We start from the raw sequence: 12,081 nt of genomic DNA on the forward strand, positions 1-12,081 counted from the left end.
CAGTCCAGTGCTGCTTCTCTGTAGCCCAGGTCTGGGGAATGCGGCACCTGTAGCCCATTTCCTGCACACGTCTGTGCACAGGTGGCTCTGGATGTTTCTACTCCAGACTCAGTCCACTGCTTCCGCAGGTCCCCCAAGGTCTGGAATCGGCCCTTCTCCACAATCTTCCTCAGGGTCCGGTCACCTCTTCTCGTTGTGCAGCGTTTTCTGCCACACTTTTTCCTTCCCACAGACTTCCCACTGAGGTGCCTTGATACAGCACTCTGGGAACAGCCTATTCGTTCAGAAATTTCTTTCTCTGTCTTACCCTCTTGCTTGAGGGTGTCAATAGTGGCCTTCTGGACAGCAGTCAGGTCGGCAGTCTTACCCATGATTGGGGTTTTGAGTGATGAACCAGGCTGGGAGTTTTAAAGGCCTCAGGAATCTTTTGCAGGTGTTTAGAGTTAACTCGTTGATTCAGATGATTAGGTTCATAGCTCGTTTAGAGACCCTTTTAATGATATGCTAATTTTGTGAGATAGGAATTTTGGGTTTTCATGAGCTGTATGCCAAAATCATCCGTATTAAGACAATAAAAGACCTGAAATATTTCAGTTAGTGTGCAATGAATCTAAAATATATGAATGTTAAATTTTCATCATGACATTATGGAAAATAATTAACTTTATCACAATATGCTAATTTTTTGAGAAGGACCTGTATAATTGGATGTTTGATGTCAGGATTTCTGCTTTTTGGATTCAGCGGTTACCTAGAGTATCGAGAAATTCGGAAAATGTCAGCAGCTGTTCTGGCAATTGTGAGGCTGCCTGGCATGTATGATGGGATCTTCAGAGCGATCAGCACTCAGACTGAGATGTTACGTGAGCTGAATCGCAGACTGGATGTGATTCTTACACAGGATCGCAGGCAGGTTGCGGTTCCTGGACTCAGGGGTGAAATGGGATAAATCTTGGAGAAAGTTGTTCGCTTGGATCTGGCAGAAAGGACCAGGAATTTGGCTGTTTGGATTCGCCTTTGAAAAGCACCAGCGAGACTCTCAAGGCTGACGGAAAATTAAGAGTCAGCCTAACCCAAATAATTATTGTTTTTCTGAATCTGGCTCCCCTGCACGGCCTTGATGGCTGGCTATCTTCAACTTCTCCTGGAAGTTATGTAAACATGACTCCCTTCCCTGAGGACATCTGTGGACCTGCTCAGAATGGCCAGTTGATGAACATTCAAACGTACCATCAAGGACAATGGCCTCTGGGACAGCGCTTCATGGACTTACTTGCACACACTCACTTGCACACACACACACATGCTCAAGATAAACATATGCACCCCCTCACACCACCTTCACCGATCCCTAAATCTTTATTTATGTGTGTTGCTTACACCTGCTGAGGTTTTTTTTTACTATTTCAGACTCTATTCTTAGCAGAATAGAGTCTGAAATATGATTTTCCTCCTATCTTACTTTACCTAAATGTGTGATTTCCTTTCTCTTCATAGATTTTCAGATTTCTCAGAAAGATTACCAGCAAAAGCCAATTATTATTAGTATTTCAATACTTTTTCATTGATTTTTAGTTTTATCAGAAGGATTACCAGTGAAAACCAAACATTATTAGTAATTTGGACTTTAGCTGCTCTTACACCAATTACCCAGCTTTCTTAATTAGATTACAATGGACTGTTATTACTTAGTTCAACTTCAGTACCAGTAAAAGCAATATATTATTAGCACCTGAAAATGTGGATTAAAGCTGTTTTGTACCAGTGACTCAGCTTCACTTGTTAGAATTCAGTGGAATGATGAGACTATCAATATTATCATCTTCTTTTAGCATAAGATGCTTTATTATTCTGTATCATTGTAATGTTGGCCAGAGATTTTTAGATTTCTCAGAAGGATTATCATTTGATTTGTTTTTCTGTGTCTGTATCTGTGTTTATTTTCATTGTGATTGTATTGTAATTGTTAATTGTATGTACATCACTTTGAGTGTCTCATTACTGAAAAGCGCTATATAAATAAACTTACCTTACCTTAGTTAGGTGCAGGTTTTTGGACCAGAATGGTGGTTTATCAGGGCTATGTGGCTTCAATAAATCTTCACATATAATTAAGAGAAGCGTTTGTGTGTATTTCATGCAAGAATGATTTATCTGTCAAAATAAGGTCAAAGTTCCCCCACGTTCAGCGAAGCGGTTAAATAAACAGTGACAGTTAGATGGTTTTGGTTAATAATTATCAATTATTAATGAGAATTTACTAATGGTAGTTATTAAGGGCTTTGAGCCCATAATCACAACACCAGAGGGAATCTCTGATTTTGAATTGGTAGTAATGATTTTTAGTTAAGAAAAAAAAATTCTGAATTATGATGTTTAATTATAATTTTGATAAATATTAATTAATCAATAATCATAATCCTTACAATACTTAACTTGTCTTTAATCCTTTTAAATTCTCTTCTCATAAATCTTATTTCTTGCTCATATTTCTGAAATATTTTAATATAACATGTTATAATATACAGGTGTTGGACAATGAAACTGAAACACCTGGTGTAGGGCCTACTTTTGCGGCCAATACAGCGTCAATTCATCTTGGGAATGACATATACAAGTCCTGCACAGTGGTCAGAGGGATTTTAAGCCATTCTTCTTGCAGGATAGTGGCCAGGTCACTACGTGATACTGGTGGAGGAAAACGTTTCCTGACTCGCTCCTCCAAAACACCCCAAAGTGGCTCAATAATATTTAGATCTGGTGACAGTGCAGGCCATGGGAGATGTTCAACTTCACTTTCATGTTCATCAAATCAATCTTTCACCAGTATTGCTGTGTGTATTGGTGCATTGTCATCCTGATACACGGCACCACCTTCAGGATACAATGTTTGAACCATTGGATGCACGTGGTCCTCAACAATGGTTCGGTAGTCTTTGGCAGTGACGCCCATCTAGCACAAGTATTGGGCCAAGGGAATTCCATGATATGGCAGCCCAAACCATCACTGATCCACCCCCATGCTTCACTCTGGGCATGCAACAGTCTGGGTGGTACGCTTCTTTGGGGCTTCTCCACACCGTAACTCTCCCGGATGTTGGGAAAACAGTAAAGGTGGACTCATCAGAGAACAATACATGTTTCACATTGTCCACAGCCCAAGATTTGCGCTCCTTACGCCATTGAAACCGACGTTTGGCATTGGCATGAGTGACCAAAGGTTTGGCTATAGCAGCCCGACCGTGTATATTGACCCTGTGGAGCTCCTGACGGACAGTTCTGGTGGAAACAGGAGAGTTGAGGTGCACATTTAATTCTGCCGTGATTTGGGAAGCCGTGGTTTTATGTCTTTTGGATACAATCCGGGTTAGTCCTCTTTTGAACTCTGGTATGTCACCTATAATGTTGTGTGCATTTCAATATTTTGAGCAAAACTGTGCTCTTACCCTGCTAATTGAACCTTCACACTCTGCTCTTACTGGTGCAATGTGCAATCAATAAAGACTGGCTACCAGGCTGGTCCAATTTAGCCATGAAACTTCCCACACTAAAATGACAGGTGTTTCCGTTTCATTGTCCAACCCCTGTATCTTCACCACAGTTGTCACATTTTTTGTATCTGAACTGCAGACAAATGACCTGTAAAAGAGTCCAAACTTGGGAAAATAATAAAATGCAGGCAGATGAAAATTAATTTTCCAAGAAGCATAAAAAGTGCAAAAGCCTGAAATTACGTCGTCTCTGAGTTTTAGCGTTCCAGTTTCCTGCTTGTTGATGTTCGTATTGCCAGCGTCTGTAACAGCAGTCCTACAACAATAACAATGACAATAACTCTGTTCTACGCAGTATTTCATGCACATAAACGCCACTGAAACATCTGGTCTTATAAACACTGAAAAGTAGTACGTGTCCGACTGACTAAATGTTACATAAATAAGAGGAACTGCTAAAAACAGTCAAAGTAAAAACGTTTTACTACTATTGATGCGAGTAGCAACCATCTTGAATGCGAGAGGCAGGTATGGTCGTGTTGCCCCAACTTTCCGACTCGTAATTCCGACTTTCGGGGGCGTTCCAGTTGAAATTTCCTTTCTCGGAGGTCAGAAATTCTAACTTCGTGGGTCCACTCCATAGGCCCCATGAACTGCTATGTGTCTGTTAGGCTACGTTCACACTGCAGGCAAATGTGGCCCAAATCCAACTTTTTCATGGCAGTCAGAACCGCCCAATTCTGATCTTTTCATCTTCAAAAAAATCCGATTTGTGCCACTTTCATATGTGCTACTAAAGCGATACGTATCCGATAGTTTTCAAAGCGTCCAGAGTCAGAACGGCCATGTTGCATTTCATCTGACCTTTATGTCATTGCCCTGGCTCCAACTACGCATCCAAACAGACTTCTCTGCAGCAGCAGCAGTCGCTGCTCCACTAAAGGCCGAAGTTAATAATTGTGCTCTCTTTTTTCTTGCCTTTCTTCATCTTGTTATGATGTGGTCATGATCTTGTCGGCTCCCATTGCTCAACAAATTAATTATAACACAGACGCCGACATCCATTATTGCTTCCCTAAACATGCGGGTTGCTTTGTGGTCATGAACCGTTCAGACTGAAGTATTGTATTGATTTATTTGTCATTTGCAGGTTAACACAGTCAACAATGCAATGAAATGGTTGGGATAAGAAGAACCGTTCAACTCACTATAAAAACAAAAGCACTAATGGCGTGCAGTAAAATAAGTACACATCGTACAGCAGCAATAAGCTAATAAGGTGTAATTATTGTCCAGAGTTCAGCAGTCTGACAGCTTGTGAATAATAACTGTCTTTAAGTCTTTTTGTGCGAGCTGGCAGGCACCTGTACCGCCTGCCAGAAGGTAGCGGAAAGAAAAGTCCTTTTTCTGGGTGGACGTAGTCTTGATGATGCTCTATGCTTTACGCAGACATCGGCTGCAATAAATGTCCTGGATGGGGGGAGACTGCTGCCACTGATGGCCTCTGCCTCTACCACCCTCTGTAGGGCTTTCCAGCTCTGACTGGTGCAGTTTCTGTACCACGCAGTGATAAAGCCCGTCAGCAGGCTCTCGATGATGCACCTGTAGAAGTTTGTGAGGATGCTGGTGTTCATACCAAACTTCCTCAGCCATTGCAATCCATGCCACGTACGCCTCGGGTTGTTGCTCTGTTGGGCAGACTGGACTCTCTCCCTGTACTCCCTCTGTGATGTTATAACAGTCTTTCTGAGGTCGTACTTGGCTGCTTTGTAGGCCTCAGGGTGTCCAGATAAAAAGGCAGCACTGCATGCTTTAAGTTTAGCACATACTTCAGGCCTGACACATGGTTTCTGGTTGGGGTAAGTGCAGATGGAGGCTTTTGACACAACATCCTCAAAGCACTTTCCTATATGGCCTATGACAGAGTCTGTACCCATTAATGTCGCCTTCAGCTGAGTCTGCACACATCTGCTAATCTGTTGTTTCAAAGTAGTCCTGTAGGTTCTCATCCGCTGCATAATTTCACTTTAAAAAGTCCCTTGGAACTGGTTTTTCCTGTTTGAGCCTTTGTTTGTATGCAAGTAGCAGCTTAACAGCACTGAGGTCTGCTTTATCAAAGGCACTACCTGTCACCTGAATACCTGTCACACCAACTGTATGTTTATCACTCCCTGACTTCTACTTAAGTCTCATCCTGTTTTTTAGTTAAATGTTCAGTGTATGCATAAGCCTGCATTACCTGCTCATAACCTTTACTATCCTATGAAAACATAATAACGAACCTATAACCTTTAATGTTTGTTCTCAAACATTTGAGGATCAAACCATATTCTCTACATTCAGCATTGTTAAAGCACCAGTTTCTGTACTTCACCTTGGACAAACATTGATTATGGATAAATAACCATGTAAGCTGCAGCAGCTACCAAATCAACCAAACAGGCTTGCTGGTGAAAAGCCACAAATCAAATGGAGATTCTGCTAAAAAACTAAAATCATGTTTCAGCTCCAGCTTCTCCTGGAGATGCATCAATCAGGTCATATGGAGTTAACATGTCTTAAAGGATCTTCGTCTTCACAAAGTAGTTTCCATCTGAGTTCCCCAACAAGGTTAAAATAGCTAAATAAATCTAATCTAATCAAATGTATTTATATAGCACATTTAAAAACAACTGCTGTTAGTCAAAATGCTGCACATAAAAACAACAATCATCCATGGGAACTATCCTATGGTGGCCATTTCTGTCCAGACTGTCTTCCTTATTGTGGAATTATGACATTTGACCTTAAATGAGGCAGTGATGCCTGCAGAGCTTTAGACGTCCTTCTGGGTTCTCCTGTGACCTCCTGGATGAGTCGTTGATGAGCTCTTGGAGTAGTTTTGGTAGGCCAGCCCCTCCTGGGAAGGTTCTCCACTGTTCCATGTTTTCTCCATGTGTTGATAATGGTTCTCACTGTGGTTCCCTGGAGTCCCAAAGCCTTAGAAATGGCTCTGTAACCCCTTCATGACCTACAGATTTCAGTGACTTTTTTCTCACCTGTTCTAATTTATTTAGACCAGTGCTTGAAATTTAGCTTTTTGAGCTCTTTTAGTCTACTTCATGTTACCAAACAGATTTTATTGAAGTGATTATTTCCTGATTCTAATAGCAGCTAATAAATAGGTCTTAGCTTGTTGCATGACATTAAACACAAAAAAACAGCAGTTAGTCAAAGTTAATGTATGATTTAACAAGGATATAATTATATTTCTATAAAGGACCAGGTTGGTAAGGAAACTTATTTCCTTAATAATTAAATCATTATTTAAATCAACATTTTCTGTTTATTCAGGTTATTTTAGTCAGATATTAAAACTAATTTGATGATGTGAAACATTTAAGAGTCACAAAAAACTAAGAAGAAGAAATCTACTTTTTTCTTTGGGTATAACAAGAGCGGTTCTTGTTAGCAGGAACATTTAAAGGTCCGATGAACTCAAGAATCATAACAAGTCTATTCCTGTTCTGACACGGTTCACCAATAACTGTACTCTTTGTCCTCACACAGAGAAAAACTCACTGAGAAACAGTAAAGTTATAATAAAAATTTGATTTTACCTTTAAATCCGACACAGGCTTTTTTAATCCACTTGTTCTTCAAAAATGGGTTCTGAGGTTCTGTTTCATTTTCTCTCCCTGTTTCAGTGTAACCTGAGACTCAGGTAATGCTCAGCTCCTCCCGTCCTCATTTACAAGAAACCAGCTGAACTTGTCTGCAGTCTCTGATTGTTACCAAACATGATGTGTTTAAGGACATTCAGTAATATTCATGGTACTTAATGGACATATTTAGCTTCAAGGAGACTTATGATGCCTTTTAAACACAAGGTGAAAATATTCTGAAGTGTTAAATAAATATTTATGACATATGATCCATACCTCCAGCACATTTAGCTTACGTTCACTCAACCAAAAGTTTTGTTTCTGATCACATGGAGAGGACATCAATGCCATGACTGAGTGTGTAACCGACTATATAAACTTCTGTGTGGATAACATCATCCCCACCAGAACCGTGAGATGCTTCCCCAATAACAAACCTTGGATCACCAGTGACCTGAAGGACCTGCTTAACAAGAAAAAAAGAGCCTCAAGAAGTCAAGTGAAGATGCAACTGGAGAGACTGAATAGGAATAAGGCTGCAGGTCCAGATCATGTCAGCCCTAGAGTCCTGAAGGCCTGTGCAGAGCAGCTCTGTGGGATTCTGCAGCACCTCTTCAATCTTAGCCTGGCCCAGAAGAAGGTTCCGGTGTTGTGGAAGACCTCCTGTCTTGTTCCGGTACCAAAGAAAACTCACCCATCAGTCCTCAATGACTATAGACCTGTTGCCCTGACATCTCACATCATGAAGGTCCTAGAGAGACTCCTGTTGGCCCACCTGAGTAAGCAAACAGTAAACCATCAGGACCCCCTTCAGTTTGCTTATCGCCGTGGAGTTGGAGTTGAAGATGCCATCATATACAGGTCCTTCTCAAAATATTAGCATATTGTGATAAAGTTCATTATTTTCCATAATGTCATGATGAAAATTTAACATTCATATATTTTAGATTCATTGCACACTAACTGAAGTATTTCAGGTCTTTTATTGTCTTAATACGGATGATTTTGGCATACAGCTCATGAAAACCCAAAATTCCTATCTCACAAAATTAGCATATTTCATCCGACCAATAAAAGAAAGGTGTTTTTAATACAAAATACGTCAACCTTCAAATAATCATGTACAGTTATGCACTCAATACTTGGTCGGGAATCCTTTTGCAGAAATGACTGCTTCAATGCGGCGTGGCATGGAGGCAATCAGCCTGTGGCACTGCTGAGGTCTTATGGAGGCCCAGGATGCTTCGATAGCGGCCTTTAGCTCATCCAGAGTGTTGGGTCTTGAGTCTCTCAACGTTCTCTTCACAATATCCCACAGATTCTCTATGGGGTTCAGGTCAGGAGAGTTGGCAGGCCAATTGAGCACAGTGATACCATGGTCAGTAAACCATTTACCAGTGGTTTTGGCACTGTGAGCAGGTGCCAGGTCGTGCTGAAAAATGAAATCTTCATCTCCATAAAGCTTTTCAGCAGATGGAAGCATGAAGTGCTCCAAAATCTCCTGATAGCTAGCTGCATTGACCCTGCCCTTGATAAAACACAGTGGACCAACACCAGCAGCTGACACGGCACCCCAGACCATCACTGACTGTGGGTACTTGACACTGGACTTCTGGCATTTTGGCATTTCCTTCTCCCCAGTCTTCCTCCAGACTCTGGCACCTTGATTTCCGAATGACATGCAGAATTTGTTTTCATCCGAAAAAAGTACTTTGGACCACTGAGCAACAGTCCAGTGCTGCTTCTCTGTAGCCCAGGTCTGGGGAATGCGGCACCTGTAGCCCATTTCTTGGGCTACAGGTGGCTTTGCACGGTGGCTCTGGATGTTTCTACTCCAGACTCAGTCCACTGCTTCCACAGGTCCCCCAAGGTCTGGAATCGGCCCTTCTCCACAATCTTCCTCAGGGTCCGGTCACCTCTTCTCGTTGTGCAGCGTTTTCTGCCACACTTTTTCCTTCCCACAGACTTCCCACTGAGGTGCCTTGATACAGCACTCTGGGAACAGCCTATTCGTTCAGAAATTTCTTTCTGTGTCTTACCCTCTTGCTTGAGGGTGTCAATAGTGGCCTTCTGGACAGCAGTCAGGTTGGCAGTCTTACCCATGATTGGGGTTTTGAGTGATGAACCAGGCTGGGAGTTTTAAAGGCCTCAGGAATCTTTTGCAGGTGTTTAGAGTTAACTCGTTGATTCAGATGATTAGGTTCATAGCTCGTTTAGAGACCCTTTTAATGATATGCTAATTTTGTGAGATAGGAATTTTGGGTTTTCATGAGCTGTATGCCAAAATCATCTGTATTAAGACAATAAAAGACCTGAAATATTTCAGTTAGTGTGCAATGAATCTAAAATATATGAATGTTAAATTTTCATCATGACATTATGGAAAATAATGAACTTTATCACAATATGCTAATTTTTTGAGAAGGACCTGTACCTGCTTCAACAAACCCACTGTCATCTGGACAAAGCCAGCAGCTCTGTGAGGATCATGTTCTTTGATTTCTCCAGAACATTTAAAACAATCCAACCTGATTTGCTTTGTCAGAAACTCCAGAAGACTCAGATGGAGACCTCAACAATCTCCTGGATTAAAGACTACCTCACAAACAGACCACAGTTTGTGAGACTGAAGGGTTATGAGTCTAACCAGGTAGTCAGCAGCACAGGAGCACCACAGGGGACTGTACTCTCACCATTCCTTTTCACTCTGTACACCTCAGACTTCCAGTACAAGACAGACTCCTGTCATCTGCAGAAATACTCGGATGATTCTGCAGTCGTGGGGTGGATCAGAGATGGAGAAGAAGCTGAGTACAGGAAGGTGGTGGACCGCTTTGTGGCATGGTGTGGAAACAATCATCTCATTTTGAACGTGACTAAAACAAAGGAGATGATTGTAGATTTTAAGAGAAACAGGAATAAGTCAAAAACTATTTCTATCATGGGAGAAGAAGTGGAGGTGGTGGAGGAGTATGAATACCTCGGTGTTCACCTGGACAACAGACTAGAGTGGAGATGCAACTGTGAAGCCATCTACAAGAAGGGACAGAGCAGACTGTACTTCTTGAGGAAGCTTAGGTCCTTTGGTGTTTGCAGCAAGATGCTGCATATCTTCTATAAGTCTGTTGTGGAGAGTGTGATCTCTTCTCCACCATCTGCTGGAGAAGCAGCATCAGAACCAGGGACTTAAAAAAGTTCAACAAGCTGATAAAAAAGGCTGGTTCTGTTCTGGGGACTCCTCTGGAACCTCTGGAGATCATTGTGGAAAGACAGATTCTTCATAAAATGAAGAACATTATGGAGAACCCTGAGCATCCTCTTCATCAGACTGTCCTACAACAACAGAGTGTCTTCAGTCAGAGGCTTCTTCAGATCTGCTGTAAGACGGAGCGCTACAGGAGATCCTTCCTGCCCCCAGCCATCAGCATCTACAACGGCTCTTTGAGGAAACCCTCATAATATGAGCTATAACAACATTTAATTTCCCTTTGGGATTAATAAAGTATTTTTGAATTTGAATTTGAATTGAATTTGAATTAAACACAAGGTGAAAATATTCTGAAGTGTTAAATAAATATTTTTGACATATGATCCATACCTCCGGCACATTTAGCTTACGTTCACTCAACCAAAAGTTTTGTTTCTGATCAGAAATTAGGAAGTCATCACTCAAATGATGATAAAATGATGTAGAAGGTGAATCAATTTAATTTATATTTCATTAAGAATTTGCACATCAAAACTAATGCAAACACCTCTCTTTGATCATTGGAAAAATCTTTCTTTTCATGGAGCAGCAAATAAAATCAGCTGAACATATTTCTGTCAGGTTAGGTTTGCAATCGGACCCAAATGCAGACGAAACCAGAGGAAATAAAGTGAAGGTTATTTAATCATTTAGAATGAGAAGCATATACCTTATACACTGAGAGAAGTGTGGAGAAAGATGGAGAATGCAGGTGTGAGCATGATAGACCGTAGGGTGGAGATTCCCAAAAGTCTGTGTTGAACTTCTCTTCAGGTCCCATTTAGGGGCTGGTTTGTTGTGAACAACCTCAGTCTGTATTTTGAGGAAATAAGGGTTCAAACTGAAAAGTTGCCGAGAGAGGAGAGATGAGAGTGGAGTGGACCCCATGGTGTGGAGGAACTGTCTGTGACCAGATGAAGCCAGTGGAGGGGTTCCTGGGTTCAAGTCAAAAAGAAGAAAGTGTAGATTTATCTGTTAACAAGCAGCAACAGATCAGTGGGAAAATAGCTGCTGGTTGGATAATATTCATTGTTAAAAATGTGATGGGAGGAGCTTTAATGCTGGTTGGTTTTCATTCCTCTCCCATAGTTCACTCAGGTCTCAACATGTTGTATAAGAGAGAGATTTAAGAAGAGGATGACTTAATGGTTGCACACCAGCGTTCTACCAACACCTGAAATGCATGGAGAACATTATAGGCTGAAAATCATTGTGATTCTAGAGATCATGATGTCTCTTTGGTTGATTGTGTCCTCCTCAGGTGAGTGTTTTCAGCACTACGTCTGGATTTAGCTGCTTATGCTCCTCAGCTAAGGGTTAATGTGTTTCTTTCAGACATCGAGGTGTCCTGTGACTTCATGGAGAGCTGCACCTTGCCATGCAGCTTCCATGAAAGTACTGCAGTCATTGAGTGGACTCACTTAACATCTGGAGCAAACGTCCACCTATATGGTGAGAACCAAGACCAGCTCAGAGACCAGGACCTGCGTTTTAGAGGCAGAACGTCTCTGTTCACAGATCAGATCTCCATGGGAAATGCTTCACTGCTCCTTACAGAGGTGAAGGTTGAGGATCAGGGAAGATACGAGTGTTTCATCAACTCCAACAGTGGACCAAAGGAATCATTTATCAACCTAAAAGTTGACAGTAGGAGACACAATAAAGAAAACATAATGATGATTTAAGCTTTTAGCTTTTT

General features: G+C 41.4%; 1 protein-coding gene across 20 annotated transcripts in view; it reads right to left on the bottom strand.

The window, feature by feature from the left end:
• The window catches only part of LOC124858137 (NACHT, LRR and PYD domains-containing protein 12-like), a 102,303-nt gene extending 95,110 nt beyond the window's left edge, over window positions 1-7,193 (bottom strand). For all 20 annotated transcript variants that reach the window (XM_047350000.1, XM_047350001.1, XM_047349998.1 and 17 more), the window contains exon 1: window positions 7,091-7,193. The gene's annotated coding sequence lies outside the window, so the exon portion shown is untranslated. The remainder of the gene's footprint in view (window positions 1-7,090) is intronic.
• Between the last annotated feature and the right edge of the window lie 4,888 nt (window positions 7,194-12,081).

Source organism: Girardinichthys multiradiatus, chromosome 21, assembly GCF_021462225.1.
Source record: "Girardinichthys multiradiatus isolate DD_20200921_A chromosome 21, DD_fGirMul_XY1, whole genome shotgun sequence".
In the NCBI taxonomy this organism is placed as follows: Eukaryota; Metazoa; Chordata; class Actinopteri; order Cyprinodontiformes; family Goodeidae; genus Girardinichthys; species Girardinichthys multiradiatus.